The sequence below is a fragment of the Podarcis liolepis genome (genome assembly GCF_965112155.1).
Source record: "Podarcis liolepis genome assembly, chromosome: 5".
Lineage (NCBI taxonomy): Eukaryota > Metazoa > Chordata > Lepidosauria > Squamata > Lacertidae > Podarcis > Podarcis liolepis.
In genome coordinates this window covers 87,626,701-87,647,038 of record NC_139556.1, presented here as the reverse complement: position 1 = coordinate 87,647,038, position 20,338 = coordinate 87,626,701, and the positions used below count along the sequence as shown (strand labels likewise).

The 20,338-nt window shown below is 43.0% G+C and overlaps 1 protein-coding gene and 1 long non-coding RNA gene across 4 annotated transcripts in view; one reads left to right on the top strand and one right to left on the bottom strand.

Annotated features, from left to right (window-relative positions):
* GPR160 (G protein-coupled receptor 160) overlaps window positions 1-5,048 on the bottom strand; it is a 31,999-nt gene extending 26,951 nt beyond the window's left edge. Inside the window, exon 1 of one of the 2 annotated variants that reach the window (XM_083504521.1) lies at window positions 4,841-5,048. The gene's annotated coding sequence lies outside the window, so the exon portion shown is untranslated. Of the gene's footprint in view, window positions 1-3,231; window positions 3,597-4,840 lie in introns of those variants that run through there. The other variant, XM_083504522.1, reaches the window with a different exon arrangement.
* The window catches only part of LOC310707460, a 35,330-nt gene extending 16,723 nt beyond the window's left edge, over window positions 1-18,607 (top strand). The window contains exons 4-5 of one of the 2 annotated variants that reach the window (XR_014526467.1): window positions 16,624-16,767; window positions 18,007-18,607. This is a non-coding gene — a long non-coding RNA (uncharacterized lncRNA). The remainder of the gene's footprint in view (window positions 1-16,623; window positions 16,768-18,006) is intronic. The other variant, XR_014526466.1, reaches the window with a different exon arrangement.
* Window positions 18,608-20,338: the final 1,731 nt, after the last annotated feature.

Sequence of the window (20,338 nt, the reverse complement as noted above, 5' to 3'; positions counted from 1 at the left end):
CCCTTTAGAAAAATGGGGGGGGGGGAGGAAGAAGTGTTGTGATTTAGTGACTGAAGTGTAGGTACCTAAATGAGGGAGACCATGGGTTCACATTCCTGCTGGAATATGAGCTCACTGCATGACTCTGACTCCTCCATTCACTCTCAGCTTAATCTGCCTCACATAGTTATTGTGAGGATAAAGTAAGGGGGAGTACGTATGCCATCCTGAGCTCCTTGAAGGAACAGTGAATAAAAATGCAGGGGGGAAAGACAGATTTTTTTAAAATCACCAGTTATTCCCAATATATAGAAGCTCCCCTATCTGGTTGCCCAATGGTTATTACCCACTGTATTTTTTTTAAATAAAATATTTATTAAGATTTTACACAAAACATAGAAAAAAGAAAAAAGGGTAACAACTAACAAGAAAATTACCAAAAAAACCCTTAAAAAACCGATAGTTGAAAAAAAGAAAAAAGAGAAAAAAGAAAGAACAATATCTTAAAAATAAATAATCCATTTTTCAATATCTTAAGTTCATTTGCTTATTTCCTTGACCTCCTCACACCTCCCCTTTTGTATTCCCGTTTACAAAGTCCTTTCAGCAAATCCTTACCCTCTTTCATTTATCTTTATAATCTTAACCTATTATAACTATATATTTTCATTCAAATAACTATCTATACTTACATATTCTTATTAGCCTTGATACCAAAACCACTTATTTTCAGTCCAACATCATTTTAACATTCATTAATTTTACAGTATTTCTGTAGATAATCTTTAAATTTCTTCCAGTCTTCTTCCACCATTTCTTCTCCCTGGTCTCAGATTCTGCCAGTCATTTCTGCCAGTTCCATATAGTCCATCATCGTCATCTGCCATTCTTCCAGGGTGGGTAAATCTTGTGTCTTCCAATACTTTGCAATAAGTATTCTTGCTGCTGTTGTAGCATACATGAAAAAAGTTCTATCCTTCTTTGACACCAATTGGCCGACAATGCCTAGAAGAAAGGCCTCTGGTTTCTTCAAGAAAGTATATTTAAATACCTTTTTCATTTCATTATAGATCATTTCCCAGAAAGCCTTAATCCTTGGGCACGTCCACCAAAGGTGAAAGAATGTACCTTCAGTTTCTTTACATTTCCAACATTTATTATCGGGCAAATGATAGATTTTTGCAAGCTTGACTGGTGTCATGTACCACCTATAAATCATTTTCATAATATTCTCTCTTAGGGCATTACATGCCGTAAATTTTATACCTGTGGTCCACAACTGTTCCCAGTCAGCAAACATAATGTTATGTCCAACACCCTGTGCCCATTTAATCATCGCAAATTTAACCGTCTCGTCTTGAGTGTTCCATTTTAACAGCAAGTTATACATTCTTGAAAGTATCTTTGTTTTAGGATCTAACAGTTCTGTTTCCAACTTTGATTTTTCCACCTGGAAGCCAATTTTTTTGTCTAAATTATAGACCTCTCTTATTTGATAATAGTAAAGCCAGTCTCACACTTTATCTTTTAGTTTCTCAAAACTCTGCAATTTCAGTTTATCTCCTTCCTGCTCCAAAATTTCCCAATATTTCGGCCACTTGGCCTCCATATTGAGCTTTTTCTGGGCCTTTGCCTCCATCGGTGACAACTACCTTGGAGTTTTGTTTTTAAGCAAGTCTTTGTATCTTGTCCAGACATTAAACAATGCTTTCCTGGCGATATGATTTTTAAATGCTTTATGTGCTTTAACCTTGTCATACCACAAGTATGCATGCCACCCAAAAACATTGTTAAAACCTTCTAGATCCAAAATGTCTGTGTTTTCAAGAAGTAGCCATTCTTTCAACCAGCAAAAGGCTGCTGATTCATAGTATGCCGACTTCTATTTTTAACTATGGATCGCTATGACGACTCTACCCATGAAAAAGAGGACATGTCCTGGAAAGAGAGGACATATGGCAACCCTAGTTAGCAAGTGGAGCTTATCAATGGTGTTGGCATGTTCTCAAAGAGCAACCGCATACACACATACCATTTGTGATAACTCTTCTTTATGTTTATAAATTAAACCAATGTGTTTCTTTATTATTAGATTATCAGATTTCTGGAGTCATATTTCTGCCCAGCTTGATAAACCTTACCATAGTTTTACACTCTTGATCTAACCATGCACACCAAACTACAAACGAAGCCTGCCATGCTGAAATCAGAGTTTAGAGAGTTGACATAAACACCGCCCTATTTCATTTTGCCCCTTATCTCCTGCCAAAACCTACTTCAGTTCATTAACATTTCCTGTTACCACATACCAGAATGGTCCAAAATAACCCAGAAAGAAATTAAGGAAATGTCCCAGTAGCACCCACAAGAGCGTGCTTTATATACAATTGTATTTTTATGTTCCTTGCCAAGATGTTGCTGCGTCACAGCCATTGTTCTGTAAGTTTCTAAAATTGAAGGGTTGGCTAGCAGAAGGTTAATGGAGCTGAAGGGTGTCTTAATAGTCCTGGCAAATTTGCCAAGTATCTCCTTTGTGGGAAATTACAGGTAAACTGTTGGCAATGGCTTGCAAATAGTGCGGCGTAGGGAACCGAGGTCTGCCAGATGTTGTTGGATTACAGATTTCATCAGCCCCAGCCAGTGTGGCCAGTGTTTAGGGATCATAGAATTGTAGAGATGGAAGGGACCCCAGGGGTCATCTAGACTCTGTAATGCAGGGTCACAGGTTGCCCATCCCTGAGACTCTTTTAGAAGGAGAGGGCTATTTTGGCACAGGGACATGCTCCCCACTTTTAGCTAAGGAATATGTCATCTAAGGCTGTGTTCACACGTCCATTTACTGTGCATTCACTGTGTTTTAAGTGCTGAATTTTTAATCTGGGTTCACAGGAAATTTATCCAAAGTGCATATGCATCCTTTACTTTGTTACAAAATACTACAGTTTGAGGAAGTTGGGCTGATTTGAACAGCTGGCGGTGGGGAAGAACTGTGAAACACACTGGGGTGTTCACTGTGCTCTAAGTGGGGTAATGTGAGCACACCCTAGGAGTTTGTGAAGGAAGCAGGCTGGAAGTTAAGAGAGACTAAGAAAGGCACAGACACACAGAGCTGAATTCAGTGTCTGTGAGCATCTTACAGTGCTTTCTCTAGAGCTCCAGTGCATAGCTGTCAACTTACAGACTTGAAAATAAGGGACCAGCAGCCTTGAAAATAAGGGACCAGCAGCCAAAATAAGGGACCTGCAGCCTCACCTGTTCCAGGCACTCCAGTCTTCCTGTCCTCCTGCAGTCTGGTCAAACTCATGCTGGTAGCTTCGAGAACACTGTCCAACCAACTTTGTAACCAGAGGTTCAACTGAATAGAATCTGAATCACATGCACCACAAGGCCTATGCAGCCTCAGCTTAAGATGGCTCCCCGGCCTGGCTTTGCACTGCAAAGTTTGCAGCAGCACGTGCAACAAAATGGTGTCCAGCATTCAAAAAACCCCTCAGCTTGCATTAACTAGCCACACACAAGGCATGCAAGCTCCACCCCCCAGTCGTTCTTAGACTTCTTATTGGGTGAGCAACACAGCCAAGCAACACAGTTGGAGCCTCCCTCCTCCCTGGCCGGCAGGGAGGGAGGGAGAGTAGCTGCTTCCTTTGAAATTTAAGGGACATCATTTAAGGGACATCTATCAATAAGGGACAGCAGTGGGACATGGCACTGGAATAAGGGACTGTCCCTTCAAATAAGGGACACTTGACAGCTATGTCCAGTGTAGAAGCAGTTGGCCATGGTTGTCTGCTGAAATGTTTAAGCCAGGGGACAGCAATCTTTTTCAGCCGAGGGCCGGTCCACCGTCCCTCAGACCATGTGGTGGGCCGGACTATATTTGGGGGGGGGGAATGAACAAATTCCTATGCCCCACAAATAACCCAGAGATGCATTTTAAATAAAAGCACACATTCTACTCATGTAAAAACATGCTGATACCCAGACTGTCTGCAGGCTGGATTGAGAAGGCGATTGGGTAGCCTTAGGTTGCCTACCCCTGATTTAAGCTGTGCCTTCACCTGTGATGAATCTGCAGATTTGTAAATGGATGTGAATATTATGCAGTGCCAATAAGGCTCCTTCCAAGCGATCTCCTTCAAAATGTAAATAAAACTAGGTCATGCCCTAGCCCTGGAACATCTCACTTCTTGGAGAAGTGGAGTGAGTATAATAAATATACATATATAATTCTTGCCTTGATGTTATTAGACTTCACAAAACTCTCCTGTGCGATTTAAGTTGTAGACCTGAATCTTTCAAGGGCAGCAGAATTGCTAACCTCACAATTTGGAAACTGTGAAGCATATCCTTAAAAAAAAAATTATCAGGAGAGCTCAACAATATTGCAATTAGACAGCACAACCAGTTTTCTGTTAATTCTCTTCCCCAACATATTACTGCACATGCACCATACATTAAAAGCACATTCCTCCAAAGAATCTTGGAAGCATAAATTTGTTAAGGATGCTGGGAATTATAGCTATGTTGAGCTAAAGTGCAGTTCCCAGAAAACTCTTTCTGGGTGTGTGTGCTTTAAATGTACAGTGTGTACTTCTGAGAACATGAGAAGTGGAGACATTAAAAAGTCAGAGGCTCCCGAGATGTAATGAGTCTGGCAAGCTTACAAAAACAGCCCACAGGAAACAGAACCCACAACAGGTATCAGCTTTAGAGTAGCAAAATGAAAAACCTCAACCCACATAATACCTGACAGATTCAGGGGATGCCATTTCATGATATTTTGAAAGTCCAAATGACTTTTGGCATGATCAGGTAATGACAAGTGTTCTGGACTATTCCCAAAATTGCTTCTGCTACTCACTGTCACAGCAGGGTGGGACTGAAGTGACCATCCTCAAGTGGGAGCAAGTCAGGTCATTCCAGGGTTTTCCAGCCAGGTGGTCTCAAAGCCTAATACAGAAGAACTTTGAATGTGGACTTGAGCAAGCAGCAGATGGGAAGGTGACCAAGGTAACATCTGAGAACAAGCTCTTGCTTGTCTGTGTAATGAGTGCCAGTTTACAAGTGAAAAAAGAAGGGCAGAGTCCAGGTAGGGGAGAAGGAGGTTGGACAAAAGCACGCAGAGCAGGAGGTGGAGCTCATTTCCTGAAAAGCAGCTCTCTGGAAGAATGAGTGCAGAAGTGGAATACAGCAGTTGAGAAAACAGCTATGCTATCTAGGCAAGGTGGCAATATTTTAAGATGCTGCATTAGTACCACACTGTGGGAAATGAGAGTTGCCTCCTCCTCAGTAGGATCTGCTGCCAAACACTCCCAGAGAATCCATTTTGATGGAAGTTCCAGATTGCTGTCTTGGGAGTTCAGAAGTTTCTCGGTAATTTCTAATGAGGCTTCTTCTCTTTGCCTTACTTTTGGTGCTCCCCTGAGACTGGTTGTTTTCATGCTCCACTAGAATTCCCAGTGGAATTCCTCAACCCCACCTTTGTTGAAATGTGCTAAGCAGAAATTCAGCCAGTGAAGCTTTTCATAGTATGTAGATGCAAAACTGGGTAAAGTTCCAGGCTGATGCATCCCATGAGATGCATGGTTCTAAGTACATGTCCACTTGCATTAGGAATACCATGGGAGGGAAGCAATTCACAGCAGGAAAATTAGTGATGGGGAAGGCTTATAATGCAACACTTCCCACCTGCTGTTTCTCTGCTAAAAATGGGATTATCCCCAAGCAGTTTTTCTTCAGAAAATAGTTGTTTCCAGATGAAGGTTTAATATTGCAAATGGGTTGTTCAGCCAGCACAAACTGGTTTTAGGTCAACAGGTTCTTTCAACTTAGGAAATTACTCCCTGGAAAGGACAGATCCAGATTAAATCAGGAAATATGGGCTGTCATTTTGATACCAACAGCATTATGTGAACACTTATCCAGGCCGGCAGGGTTCAAAGGGCAGTGTAACCTCAACAAGCCCAGGTCAAGCACAGGGAATCAGTTTAACAGCAACAGGGTCCCCGAAAGAATCCTGGAAACTGTAATTTGTTAAGGATGCTGACCTTGCAGAGCTACAATTACCAGTATCCTTAGCAACTACAATTCACAAGATTCTTCATGCAAGTTAGCATGGTATAAGAATGCTTTAAAGGTATGGTGTGGATGATACAAACTGATGTGGAGACTAGGTCAGACAACAGTACAAGGTCAATAGTGCAGGGTCAAGTTAATTACAGTGGTACCTCGGTTTACAAATTTAATCCGTTCCGGAAGTCCGTTCTTAAACCGAAACCATTCTTAAACCGAGGCACGCTTTCCCTAATGAGGCCTCCCGCCGCTGGTGCTCTTCCACCATTCAGATTCCGTTCTTAGACCAAGGTAAAGTTCGCAAACCAGGACACTACTTCCAGTTTTGCGGAGTTCGTAAACCAAATCGTTCATGAACAGGACTGTTCTTAAACCGAGGCACCACTGTAATTACTTTTACAATCCACTGATACTCAAACAAAGTACAGTCAAACCTCGGTTGTCTAATGAATATGTTCCGGAAGCCTGTCCGGCTTCTAAAATGTTTGACAACTGAGGCATGGCTTCTGACTGGTTGCAAGAGCTTCATGCACTCAAATGGAAGCCACGTTGGATGTTCAGTTTCCGAAAAGCATTACACAACTGGAGCACTCACTCTGGGTTTTCAGCATTTGAGAGCTGAAATGTTCAAAAATGGAGCCATTCGACAATCAAGGTTTGACTGTACAACACAGCCAGGAGGGGGAATTGGGGACAAGGTGCCAAAGTACCAGGAACCAGTCCTGTTGGCAGCAACAAGGCAGCTGAAGAGACAGACCTTTCTGGTTTCCTAGACCACACCCTAACCCCAGTTACTGGTAGTGAAGGAGTTCCAGGGATTCCTTACTCATGAGCCATGCAAGAACTCTGAGCCTATCAATGCATGCTGTGATATTGCTCTTCAGGCCCAGGCCTTTTGGTACCAGCGTTCTCCAGAATTGAAGGGTGGATGCAACACTTCCTCTGACAGCTTCATGGGTTCTTCAGTCGGAAGGCCCCTCAAGGGGATTCTCAGCACTCAAACCTGTGGGGTGTCCAGTTTGGCTCTGACGTGTCAGTGTTTGGTACCAGGTCAGGGCTAGGCATGACAGCAGCTAAACTGACCCGGTGAAACAAATTCATTTCTACTCTATGGGATGTCGTGTAGGAACCACAGCAATCAGTCAAGCCAAAGCTTGTGCAAAAATGCCATTGCTGAATCACCAAGCCTGTTGTTGTGAAAGTTACAGCCTGCTTGAATATTCTTGCAAAGGTCTTCCCATTTGGTACTCTCAGAGACAGAAAGAGGAAATTGCACAAGGCACAGATTGGACTTGCCTGATATACTTTGCTGTTACAAGCAATTGCATTATCCAAGGTATGGCTCAAACACAAGCTTCCTTACTGAGAGTCCTCCATATTGGAGCAGTATTGTAATTAGGGGATTTTAGGCTCTGGAGACTTAATAGTTTTACAGCCCCAACCCCACCCGCTTTTAATGGTATTGCATATTGCGTAAGTCACTTCAAAATTTGGTAAACAAGTTCTCAAAGGAGAAATGGTTCAAGCTTTACCTGACTTGAGAAACAGGAAGCCGCCTTGTCTGCATCTACAACAGGAAGCCCCTCTGCATGCCAAGCATGGCGTAACCCAAACCAATTCATATTTTCTCAGAAGGCACGCGAAAGAAAGATGGCTCTGAAGCAGAAAAGACTTAAATATTAGTCCCATAGTGCAGATGTGAAAGAGAAATACTCATGCCTAAGGCCACCTAGTAAGTCCTTGTGAACAATTGTTAAGAATGCACCACCTGACTCTGTATATGCAAGAACAAACACCCTTGTACACTTAAGTTGATGACTCCCAAATAATTAAATACTTGTTGTGGGGTGGTGGGGGCGCCAGGTCAAGGACAGACCAGAGGAGGGTACCAGCAGCTACTGGAGGTCCTTGGGACTTAGTTCAGGAGATCTCAACACCACTGTGGGACATCATAGGAGCTGGTGGAAGAGGGACCATTGGAAGAGCAGGAAGACAGCACAGAACACCAGGAATACAGGGAAGAAGAGATCAATCAGCCTTCCAGCACAGAGGGAACTAGAACCCTGAAGGAACATGACTATTTGCTATCCCGACTCTCTGAGAGCCAGGAGGACGATTAGGAGGGCAGAACAACTGCCATGGCTGGTACAAAGGAGTGCAGGATTGAGAGCACATGACTCACCACCTGAAACCAATTAAGAGTCAACACCTGGAACCAATGGAGTCAAAACTCAGGTGGTGAGTCTCCGCCCCCATCAACTAAGGGCTATATAAGAAGAGAGTAACTTACCAGGGTGGATGCTTGCTTGACATGAAGGTTGTACAGGAAAGGGAGAGTAGCAGAGGCAACAGTGACAGAGGGAAGCGAGGCGAGTATTGCCTGAACAGCAGAGGTGTATGTGGGTCATGCCAGGAAGTTGCTGTGATCCTGGACAGGAGGAGGATGCGAAAGCAAGGAAAACCATTGTTGCCAACCTGTAGGGACCACCTGTGTAGCTAGCTGGTGTATAGGAGCCACCAGTTGTGCTGCTGGGACTGAGAACACCCCTGGGATCAGCATGGCACATAGGCTGCTGACCCTCAGCACAGAGTGCCTGTGGGAGACTGCTTCAGGGCACATAGCTATAAACATCATTGTACCTGTGCAAATACAGAGTGTCACAACTGCAGCAAAGAAAATATGTGTATTTTACAGAATGTGTAAAGCTGCAATCTTCAAACAGCTAAGCTTATTAGATAAAGTAAAGATCTATAGCTGTTAGCCACAGCCCTCTGCATACCGACACATATACAAAAGCAATTAACTATACTATACAAAGCTTCCTGGGTCTAATTTCATTTTCAGAGCAAAGCTGAAATAAATCTGATTACTTCTGAAGCTTTCCCCTTTGTTCAAATCAATCACCTTTACAGGGTTGTTGTAAGGATAATCGCAAGATAATGTATCTGAAACACTTTGAACGTTGAGAAACAAGATATAAGTGTTAAGTAATGCCAAAATGGTATTTGTTCTTACTGGACTTTAAACCCATGTTATCAAACCAATAGATAGAATACCGCAATAGTTTGAACAACTAAATGGATTTTAGAGAAAATGGAGCAGGAGATTGCATAGTCTCTTTGCCCTTGCATAGAAGACAAAGAAATCAATTTTTTTTAAAGGAGAAAAGGTATTCTATCTCAAAAGAATTGTGTGTTAAAAATCGACATTGAAAGTTTATTTATTATGAGTTGCCCACATCTAAGGCAAAGAGCATTATGTTTAAGAGGGATAAAGTGAGAACCTGGATCTCATCTCATCTCCTCCTACACTTATTTTTATCTTTTAGGTAGAGGCAACAAACAGAATTATAACCAGGTCTACTCAGAAAGAAGTCTCATTGAATTCAATGAGGTTTGCTCCCAGGTCACTGGAGTTAAGACTACAGCCTAAATGAAGGAGGGGGAGTAAAGACTGCTAACAGAAGAGATCTCTGATAAAACAAGACGAGTCGGAGGAACAAGTATAAATCATGAGAAGATACGCCAAGACTCGGTATGGCAAAGGGACTGATGGGGGAGGGGGGGAAACTTTCCTTTCTTTCCTTTATGTGATTAAACAAGAATCCCCCCCCCACAAGTCAGAAATGTCGTTTTAAGGACTTAAGCTGTGGATTTAAGGCTATGTGGAGATAAACTTTCGAACCAAAGCATGTTTTGAGAAGAGCGTGGAATGTATAAGGGCTTTGGAATGACGCAGTTAAAAGTGCCGTCGCCATATTGGGAAATTCTGTCGGAGGACTTAAGTCTGGGAGGAGAAATAGAGAAATAGAGCTGTTTTTATATTGTGGGTGAAACTCCTCAGAGGGATTTAAGAACGACAGTTCTGTAATTAAAGATGGAAAGAGCGATGTTATCTATGAAGGCAATGATATATGGAAACCATCTCGATTTGAGGATTCGAAGAACGGAAAATTCACACAGGATTTTTATTGGTGTTTATCGGCTTAAGGAGACTATCAGAAGAGATCATAAAGAAAAAAGAGAAAATATATGAACAAGATGTGATGTGGAAACAGCAAGATAAGACTGGATAGAATTATGAACTTTGTTTGGACTGATTTGGACATTAACGCAGTAGCAAGAAGATGATCAGAATCCCCCTTTGGATCTTGAAATATGGGTCCCCTCAACAAAATTTAAAATTCGGCTTTGTAATTCGGAATTTATGTGATTTGATTTGATTGGCCGGTTAATAAAAATTATTTTTTTAAAAAAAGACTGCAGCCTAAATGAGGGTAATGGATGCCCATTTCAGCAAAAATTTATGGCATTTGCTAGACGAGACATGTGGCTTCTTTTTTTAAGTCATAAGACAAGGTCTGGGAGCCTTTGGCCCTCCAAATGTTGCTGAACTACACTCCTATCATCCCTGGTCAATGGCCATGCTTGCTAGGGCTGATGGGAGCTGTAGTCCAGCAACATTTGGAGGCCAAAGGCTCTGCACCCGTCATAATGGCAGGTCAGGCCATTTTTTCTTCTCATTAGTTGGCAAACCTATCCCCATTAGGCTGCCTGCTTTAAGATGAAAATGTAGCTGAATGCTAGTGAAATTATTGCTCTTTAGGTGACCCTGAAGGCACAAACAATGGGAAACTGCCCTGGGTTACGACTTTATATATTTTTGTACTCTCTCTCAAATGAGGTTTTGCTTACGCTTACTACTTTTGCATGAACCCATAGGGGGAGGTGGTGATTAAGCTAGAAAGGAAAGTCTATATAAAATACCTGTTTAACCAGTATAAGATAAGATTCTGCCCCTAAGTAGCTCCTCAAAAATGATTTAGGACCTTTCCTCACCATCTGATCTGGGGGGTTGGGGGTTGTCGCCTTTGTTGCTCACTTGATGTGTGCAGCCCGCAGCTGCTCCCTCATGGATGCCTTTCTGTTGTGTGAGGATTTGGTGCTTTCATACAGCTGTATTAGTTGTCCCTTCCTCAGAAGGAATATACTTCTTGAAGCCAGCGATGGCTAGCAGAGACTTGCAGTCAAATATTTTCCCATCGGTATGTAACTTTGCTTTCTTCAGAACTTGCAAAGTTTGTTTTAAAAAGTACTTTGATATGTCCCAATCAGAATTTACTCAAGTTGTTCACCCCTTTACAAAACAAACCAATTCAGCTCACATTCAGTTCACAGTTCGAGTCCAGCAATCTTTCTTTCTTTCTTTCTTTCTTTCTTTCTTTCTTTCTTTCTTTCTTTCTTTCTTTCCAGCATTCAGAATGTTACCAAGCTGCTGTGCTTAAGTATACTTAATAAAATATCAAAACTCTCACACAGTAGAATGCGAATGGTTTAACACGTTTCCCCCAACAATAATGATCTTTGAACTTAAAGGTCCAAAGAATCTAAACTCTAAAACGTGTTTTTTTTTTAAAAAAAAAAACATGTTAGAGAATTTATGTGAATATGAACTAGATATTGTACAAAGTTCTACCCAAAGCCAACTTATGTTTGGTTCACCTCGCAATTATGGGAACTACATGTTCAGTAGTAGTTCAGATTTTTGAACAAATTCAGTGAACTTTGTTAAACCAAATTGGTTCATTCCAAGCACTGATTTTCCTCACCTCTGCAGTCAGAGGCACCTTTTGAGATTTTGAATGCTCTGTTTCCTTGTAGTTGCACCTGGACTTTCTGTAAGGGGAGGAGTTATTTATATATTTTGTTGAATTTCAACTCTGTTCCTTGTTAGTTCTCATCAATTGTAATCACTCAGTTAAACACCCTGGTGGATTCTTTTGCACAGTTCCAAATTCCATAACCTTTCCAAGGCAGGTCTGTAAGGCCTCAAGATTAATCCACATCCGGAATGAGTATCAAGGTGCAAAATAGTTCTCATTCCAACATGAAAAGAATCTAGTCATAGCTAGCCGGAGACAACACTTTAAAAAGAAGTTTGCACAGTACTTGCTTTCTGACTTTACAGGATTCACATTTCCATGTTTTCTTTAAAATTGTCAGGACCTGCACCACGAGCAGCTGTTTGGGCTCTCACTTTGATGAATGGGGCCAGATCCAGCAGGCCAGTGTCACTGGTGGTAGAGCAACAGGCCTCATTGTGGTGCAGCCAGATCCCATTGAATCAGCGGCTTCTGAGCTAGGCACCACGCAGCTGGGGTCTCCAGAGATCATGATGATGATGATGATGATGATGATGATAATAATAATAATAATAATAATAATAATAATAATAATAATAATAATTTATTTGTACCCCGCCCATCTGGCTGGGTTTCCCCAGCCACTCTGGGTGGCTTCCAACAAAGATGAAAAATACACTAAAATGTCACATATTAAAAACTTCCCTGAACGGGGCTGCCTTCAGATGTCTTCTGAATGTCAAGTAGTTGTTTATCGCTTTGACATCTGATGGGAGGGCGTTCCACAGGGCGGGTGCCACTACCGAGAAGGCCCTCTGCCTGGTTCCTTGTAACTTGGCCTCTCGCAGTGAGGGAACCGCCAGAAGGCCCTCGGAGCTGGACCTCAGTGTCCGGGCAGAACGATGGGGGTGGAGACGCTCCTTTCAGATATACTGGACCGAGGCCATTTAGGGCTTTAAAGGTCAGCACCAACACTTTAAATTGTGCTCGGAAACGTACTGGGAGCCAATGTAGGTCTTTCAAGACCGGTGTTATATGGTCTTGGCGGCCGCTCCCAGTCACCAGTCTAGCTGCCACATTCTGGATTAGTTGTAGTTTCCAGGACACCTTCAAAGGTAGCCCCACGTAGAGCGCATTGCAGTAGTCCAAGCGGGAGATAACCAGAGCATGCACCACTCTGGTGAGACAGTCTGCAGGCAGATAGGGTCTCAGCCTACGTACCAGATGGAGCTGGTAAACAGCTGCCCTGGATACAGATTTGACCTGTGCCTCCATGGACAGCTGTGAGTCCAAAATGTATCCCAGGCTGCGCACCTGGTCCTTCAGGGGCACAGTTACCCCATTCAGGACCAGGGAATCCTCCACACCTGCCCGCCTCCTGTCCCCCCAAAACAGTACTTCTGTCTTGTCAGGATTCAACCTCAATCTGTTAGCCGCCATCCATCCTCCAACCGCCTCCATACATGGCTGCATGTAAATGTTGAAAAGCATGGGGGAGAGGACAGAACCCCGAGGCACCCCACAAGTGAGAGCCCAGGGGTCTGAACACTCATCCCCCCCCCCACCACTTTCTGAACACGGCCCAGGAGGAAGGAGCGGAACCACTGTTTGACAGTGCCCCCAGCTCCCAGCCCCTCAAGACGGTCCAGAAGGATGTTATGGTCGATGGTATCAAACGCCGCTGAGAGATCCAGCAGAACTAGGAAACAGCTCTCACCTTTGTCCCTAGCCCGTCGGAGATCATCAACCAGTGCAACCAAGGCAGTTTCAGTCCCATGATGAGGCCTGAATCCCGACTGGAAGGGATCCAAATGGTCCGCTTCTTCCAGGCGTGCCTGGAGTTGTTCATCAACCACTCGCTCAATCACCTTGCCCAAGAATGGAAGATTTGAGACTGGGCGATAATTGGCCATCATGGCCGCATCTAAAGATGGTTTTCTAAGAAGCGGTTTAATAACCGCCTCTTTCAGCGGGTCTGGGAAGGCTCCCTCACGGAGGGAAGCATTCACCACCCACGAAGCCCATCGCCCAGTCCTTCCCGGCTAGCTTTTATAAGCCAGGATGGGCAAGGATCCAGGAGACAGGTTGGCTTCACTCGTCCAAGCAGCCTGTCCACATCCTCGGAGAGACTCTAGGAACCATCTCCCGCCACACAAGAAACCCTCATCTTCCTGTTGAACTGGTAGGGTGGCCATGTGTTCTACTTTCACATATACTGGGCAGGCCCTGATCTTGCCATAGGATTGCCCCAACGGTTTATAGTACTTCCTGGTGCCATCTATGGCTTCTATGGAAACAGAAGGGGGCATTAAGCACTGGAACACCCACTCGCCTGATTACTCCGCTCCAAATCGCCTCTTCCTGAACCCGATATACTGTAGTAGAACCAGACATTGGGATTGTGCTACATACATATGCTTACTGTAATGTGAAGTTTCCTCCTCTCTGTAATAACTATTTAGCATCGCCTGGAGAAAGCTTAATAGTGGGGTAGGAAAATCATAGAATCATAGAGTTGGAAGAGACCACAAGGGCCATCGAGTCCAACCCCCTGCCAAGCAGGAAACACCATCAGAGCACTCCTGACATATGGTTGTCAAGCCTCTGCTTTTTGCAACACATTCAAAACATTTTACTGTATTTGCAGCTGTATAGCTGAGTCCCCAGTGGGATTAGGACCCAAAATAGGACAATTGGAACCACTCCTTACTCCCTGGTAGCTGGTAACCAGTTAAAGATATCGAACTGAGTTCCATGGATTGTGGTTGCTGCTCTAAAGATTGAGTTGACATCCTGAGCAGGGAAAGACCATGCCTAACTGATTCCTGGGACAGGAAGATGTTAACAGAAATTCAATCTTTGGGGTGAAAGGAAACTTCAAGAAGTTTGGAAGAAGAAAAAACATTTGTCTATTCTAGCTTTGAGCCCCCAATGTTTTCTACGGGACTTTCGAACCACTAAGCAGTCTTCTGAAGACAAACACTAGGACTTAAACCCGAACTGGTCAGCTCCATTCAGGCAAAACCACTCCTTTCATATGGTCAGGTCATATAGCCTTGTCTTTTGCATTTATTACTAATTGTTTCTCTTCTGATGGATAGACCTAAGCTGAAGTAACAGACTTAATGCATTTCTTCCTGAACAATTTGTTAGTTTTAAATTTAATTTTTCTAGATATAGCACTTGATTATATGTACCTATATATATATTTATATGTGAATGTATCTGTGAATATATTCTTATTATTATATTATTTTTAGACCCAGTAGGTCAATACCAGATGATAGTAAACCTACAATTCCTATCTTTAATAGATTTGACATTATAGAAATGGAAAGGCCAGAGCCCCAGCAGTTATGTCAGGAATACTAATAACACTAATGATATCAATCATACAAGTTGAAGTAGAGAGGAAGGTTTAAAAAATGCCGTCTCTTCTCCAAGTGATAGGGTACTTCTTGCTGCACAATGTAATTTGGTGGCTGCAACAGTCCAAAATATTTTTAAAGATCTTAAACATCTCAAATAATGTAAACAGCCTGCTATCTGTGATAGCTCTATATTCCCTTCCCAAGCCCATTACTGAGAAGTCGTACAGTATTGCAACATCGTATAATAATACAGTTGGTCAACCTTTCCAAATCTGCATAGTCAATAATTCTTCAGTGGATCTAATCCTACTTCTCCAGGCTAACAAGGTACATCTAACCATTTATCCTCACAGGAATACATTCAGGAAAATTGCTTGCAAAAATGTGTTAATAGTCAAAACCGTATACAAAAATGTGTTAAGAGAAATCTGCACTGAAATGCTGATGAATTTTCAAGATGATTATTATTTAATTGCAAATTGCTGGAGAACTGATATTTAAACTAGAAACATTAAAAATGTAGGGAACAGAAACCCTACACATGCAAATTAACAGTTTGTCCATCCCTAGAGCGAAGTTCTACTCTTTAGGGTACCATCCACTTCATTCTTCTGCCAGTCCATTACTCAGTGAGCATTCCATAGTCACTGAACGTGCTTAGCCCTCATTTGGCTGTTTGTTTTCCCGCCTAAAGATGTTTGTGTTGTATTATTTCTGGAAACATAGAGATTCCCTCAGACCTGTCTGTTCTTATCTCACTCTTGTTTATGAGTGGTGCCACTCTGGTTACATAAAGAACAGTGCCTTTAGAACATTAGAAACAGAGGATTCCATTCCCGTCCCTGCACTTATTTTTCAAGCATATTCAGACACATTTCATTCTGTTTGGGGCTCCAAAGAATCCAGTCTCATAGAATCAGCTTCAAAGGATGGCTTCTGAAGAATTGCACCCAGTAGAGTATTTCAGCAAAACACAAGGCTGCATCTCCAGAAATCTATCCATGATTTTGTCTCCCCACCATTTCCACTTACGGGGAATCACATGAAAACAGCAACAGGGATATCTGGTGAACAGAGCAAACCTTTTCATCTCTACAGTGGTACCTCGGGTTACATATGCTTCAGGTTACATACGCTTCAGGTTACAGACTCCGCTAACCCAGAAATAGTACCTCGGGTTAAGAACTTTGCTTCAGGATGAGAACAGAAATTGCGCGGCAGCAGCGGGAGGCCCCATTAGCTAAAGTGGTGCTTCAGGTTAAGAACAGTTTCAGGTTAAGAACAGACCTCCAGAACGAATTAAGTACTTAACCCGAGGTACCACTGTATTTGGAGGGATAAAGCAGGTTATATACATTATTCCATTCTGTTTGGGATGGAAGGCATAGGATTTAAGTTTTCTTCTAAATAAATGACCAAATAGCATCTTCCCTAAATAATGTGATGTGCCAAATATGGACTTTGAGTGCCTGTGTATGATGAACATGTTGGAAATGGAGAGAAATGTTGCTATGCCTACAAATAAAATCATTCAACTGCTAATTTTTATTTTTTTAAAGATGCATGAAATTATAGCACCAACCACTGCCAGGCAACTCTGTTCAGAATGCTAATCTCCACAGCTGGCCAGTGCAAGGGTTCATGTGTATTGACAGAGGAACCTAATGGCTTGTGTGCGTGCAAAGCAGGAATCAGTAGCCTTGGTAAGCGAAAAAAGCTTTCAGTCACAGAGAAAATGCACTGCTGCTCATAAATCTATTGAAGCCTTGAGTTAACTGCTACAGTAGGTTACATTTGTATTTATTTACTTATTTATATTAAATGACATCAGGCAGGCGTGTAGAATGTGAATGAGTGTTTTAATATGTTCTGAGTTTATTTCTTCTTTCATATTTTGAACGTTTTAAACGGTATTTTTATGTTTGTTTTTTACTGATTTTACTTGGTTGCTTTTGTAAGCTGCTTTGAGCTTCTTCTTCTATTTATTAAATTTGCATACAGCCCTTCATTCGTAGATCTCATGGCGGTTCACAGCATAAAAATACAAGATTAAAAACACAAAATACATAATAAAAACAACAAGACAATAATCCCTCCCCGCACCCTCCCACAAACACATTTAAAAGGGCATAGGACAGGTTTACCTTGCCTGGGCTGGTTCACTCCAGCGGAGATCCCTCCATGGGCTGGATCAGGCATGCGCCTGCAATTTCCAACATCTGCGCAGACGCGATTTCCGGTGCTGCGGAAGCGAGTCCCCGTGCCACACTGCGTCGGTTTAGCACAGCAGGCCGAGCAGGAAGCTTGGTTTGGGGGCAGCTCGTGGGTTGGTTAAACGACCCCCATGGGCCACTCATGGCCCATGGGCCTTAGATTGCTGACCTCTGGCATAGGATAACAATCAAGCGGTGTGTGAATTTTATGAAATAAATAAATAAATAAAATAATAAAGCTGTTATACTACCTAAAAGAGGCATACAAAAGAGGCAATTAAAATGTTGATGAAAATCCCTCAAGAAAATAAAATACAACAAATGTCAAAAGACCAGCAGAAAACAGGAGCAAAACCCTCAACGAAGGATGAGATTAGCTCCCTTAGGGAGGGACTTCCACAGCTTGGGGGCTAAAACCAGTAACGCCTTGTCCTGCATTCCTAACAACTGCACTCCTGACAGTGTTGAGATGTGAAGCAGGACAGTTCTATAGGTATCTACAGTGAGGCAGGGTGATGTAGAAGCAGACAGCCATTTAATAAATACCCTAGTCCCAAACCATTTAGGGCAAATAATAGCAGGATAACAGCTGTTATTCTGGCCATATCATTATGCACTAGTTGCACTTTCACTTCAAAAGCAGTACTTTGATTTTTAAAAAATCTTTTGCAGATAATGTTGGTGTTAAGTTGCAATGATAACCATACTTATTAAGGCATCCTTTTTCAGCATTAGGCCCCCAGATGTTAAGCATGCAAGAATGGCTTTGCAACAGTGTGAAGCTGGGGTGTGAAATGACAGAGAGAGAGACTGGAATGGAGTATCTTGAAATAAGGCATTGACTAGCTTGCAGACAAAGCAAACGGAAGCACCTCATCTGGCAATAGTATGTTTCTGTACCACCTTTCTGTTTTATGAATTATTTGTAAATATTATGTGCAACAAAATGAGTCATATACTAACAGCATTGCAAATCTATCCTGAAGGGTTGCTAAACCTTTGGGTGTAGGCTGTGTTGGAATGAAAAACTGTTAAAATACAAGGTAAAAGTTACCAAAAAAAAATTTATGTGACTTCCTTTATGACACTATTTGAGCCAGCGCCCTCTGCTGTCACATTATACCTGTTTCATACAAAGGTGTCGTAGTAATTAGAATGCAGGAAATTGTTTTTCCCATGAGTGAAGTCTCTCAACAAAATCACGGCTTGTTGGCTGTATTCTCATGCATTTCATCTTCTCCTCTACAGTACGGTATTGTAAGTTGTGGAAGCTTTGCAGCCACTTTGCAAACCCTTTTAAAAATGCTAATAAACACATTTATCTCCTTTTGTGGCTAGTGCATTTAGCCTGTGCTTCAATTTTACTGCCCACCCCACTTCTGTTGCTGGAGAGTTATTTCCCTCAGCCACAGTCCAGCTTTGGAGGCAATTACCGGAGAGTACCTTCAGGGGTGGCCCAAGACATTCTGCTGCTAGAGGCAAAGGCACTGGAGCTGCCCTCCACCCCGTCACCGCCTGGCGGCCACTAAAGGTAAAGCAACCCCTGACCATTAGGTCCAGTCGTGACCAACTCTGGGGTTGTGGCGCTCATCTCGCTTTAGTGGCCGAGGGAGCCGGCGTACAGCTTCCGGGTCATGTGGCCAGCATGACTAAGCCGCTTCTGACGAACCAGAGCAGCACACGGAAATGCTGTTTACCTTCCTGCCGGAGCAGTATCTATTTATCTACTTGCACTTTGATGTGCTTTTGAACTGCTAGGTTGGCAGGAGCAGGGACAGAGCAACAGGAGCTCACCCCGTCGCGGGGATTCGAACCGGTGACCTTCTGATCGGCAAGTCCTCTACCAAGCATTTGCTGCTGCCTGGTGCTCCGCTCCTCCACTGCTACAGCAGCACACACACACACCCATGGCTATGCGCCCTTGATGCCAGCACACCAGAGCTTCCCCAAGCAACCTTCATTCATCGAGGAAGCAATGCAGTGGAGGAGCAGCACCTGGCAGTGGAAAAGCAGGGGTGCACAGCAGTGATCAGCAGTTGGTGGCATGCGGCAGCAGCAATGCCACCCCTGGGAGCCTGCTTTCTTGAGGCCACAGCCTTACCGTGCCTCATGGACGAGCTGGGCCTGAGTGCCTTCACACTTTGTCTCAGGTGCAAAGGTATAAGGCACCAGTGTGCCTGCAGCCTTTTTAGCAAATTGGGCTGGGGAGCTGTTTTGGGTGGGATATTTTGGGGAGTGTAATTGGCCATTTAGAGGTTTGTTTGTTTGTTTGTTTAAGGCTTTTTGCTCCCCCCTTTCCTCCTTTTGGTACTTTGGGGGTTTGGCAATTTTGGTAGCAGTTAGCTTGACAGGGGTTCTTGGACTTCTTGTTAGGCGGAATTTTTTTGTCACCAGGCACTTTTTGTTGTTGCTGGGCAGATATTTAGCATCTTCTGCACTCTAGGTACTTTTACCTAGGTACTTTTACAGTTTGTTTCGGGCCTGTGGGTTTTCAGGTTTTTGACATCTGCTTTGTCTTAACTGCCAGTTCATTTCCTCTGCAATTTTGAGTTTGGTCCTGCCATTCTTTTTATATTGTCTTACTGTTAATTGTTCTTTGCAGTTGTAATTAACCTTTTGCTTTGGCTCCTCAGAAGAGAGGGCCAGCTCGAGTACAAGCAGCCACATTTCCCTGTTGACTTTATTGTGGGCTCTATTAATCCCCAAAGGGTCAAAACTGTGACAGTTTCTGACCAATTTTAACATCAGTCCAAATGAGCCTGAGTCTGGGTGGACAAACATACTATTGGGCACCAACATCTTTTAAAAGTAGTATTGAATACTAGCAACTTACCTGTAGTCAAACTAGGCTCGTACACAGCCGATTCCACACAGTTCTTCCCACCCTTGTGGTACAACCACTCTCTACCTAAGGCTGGTTGAACTGCTACAATATTCAGAGTAAAACCAGCCCCCTTAGAAGTGCTACACATTAATCATGCGCCTTGCAGCTATCTGGATTCTGGAGGAATGCACAAGGTTGCTGCATGCTTTGCAAAGAATTGTAGGCACACCCATTTTC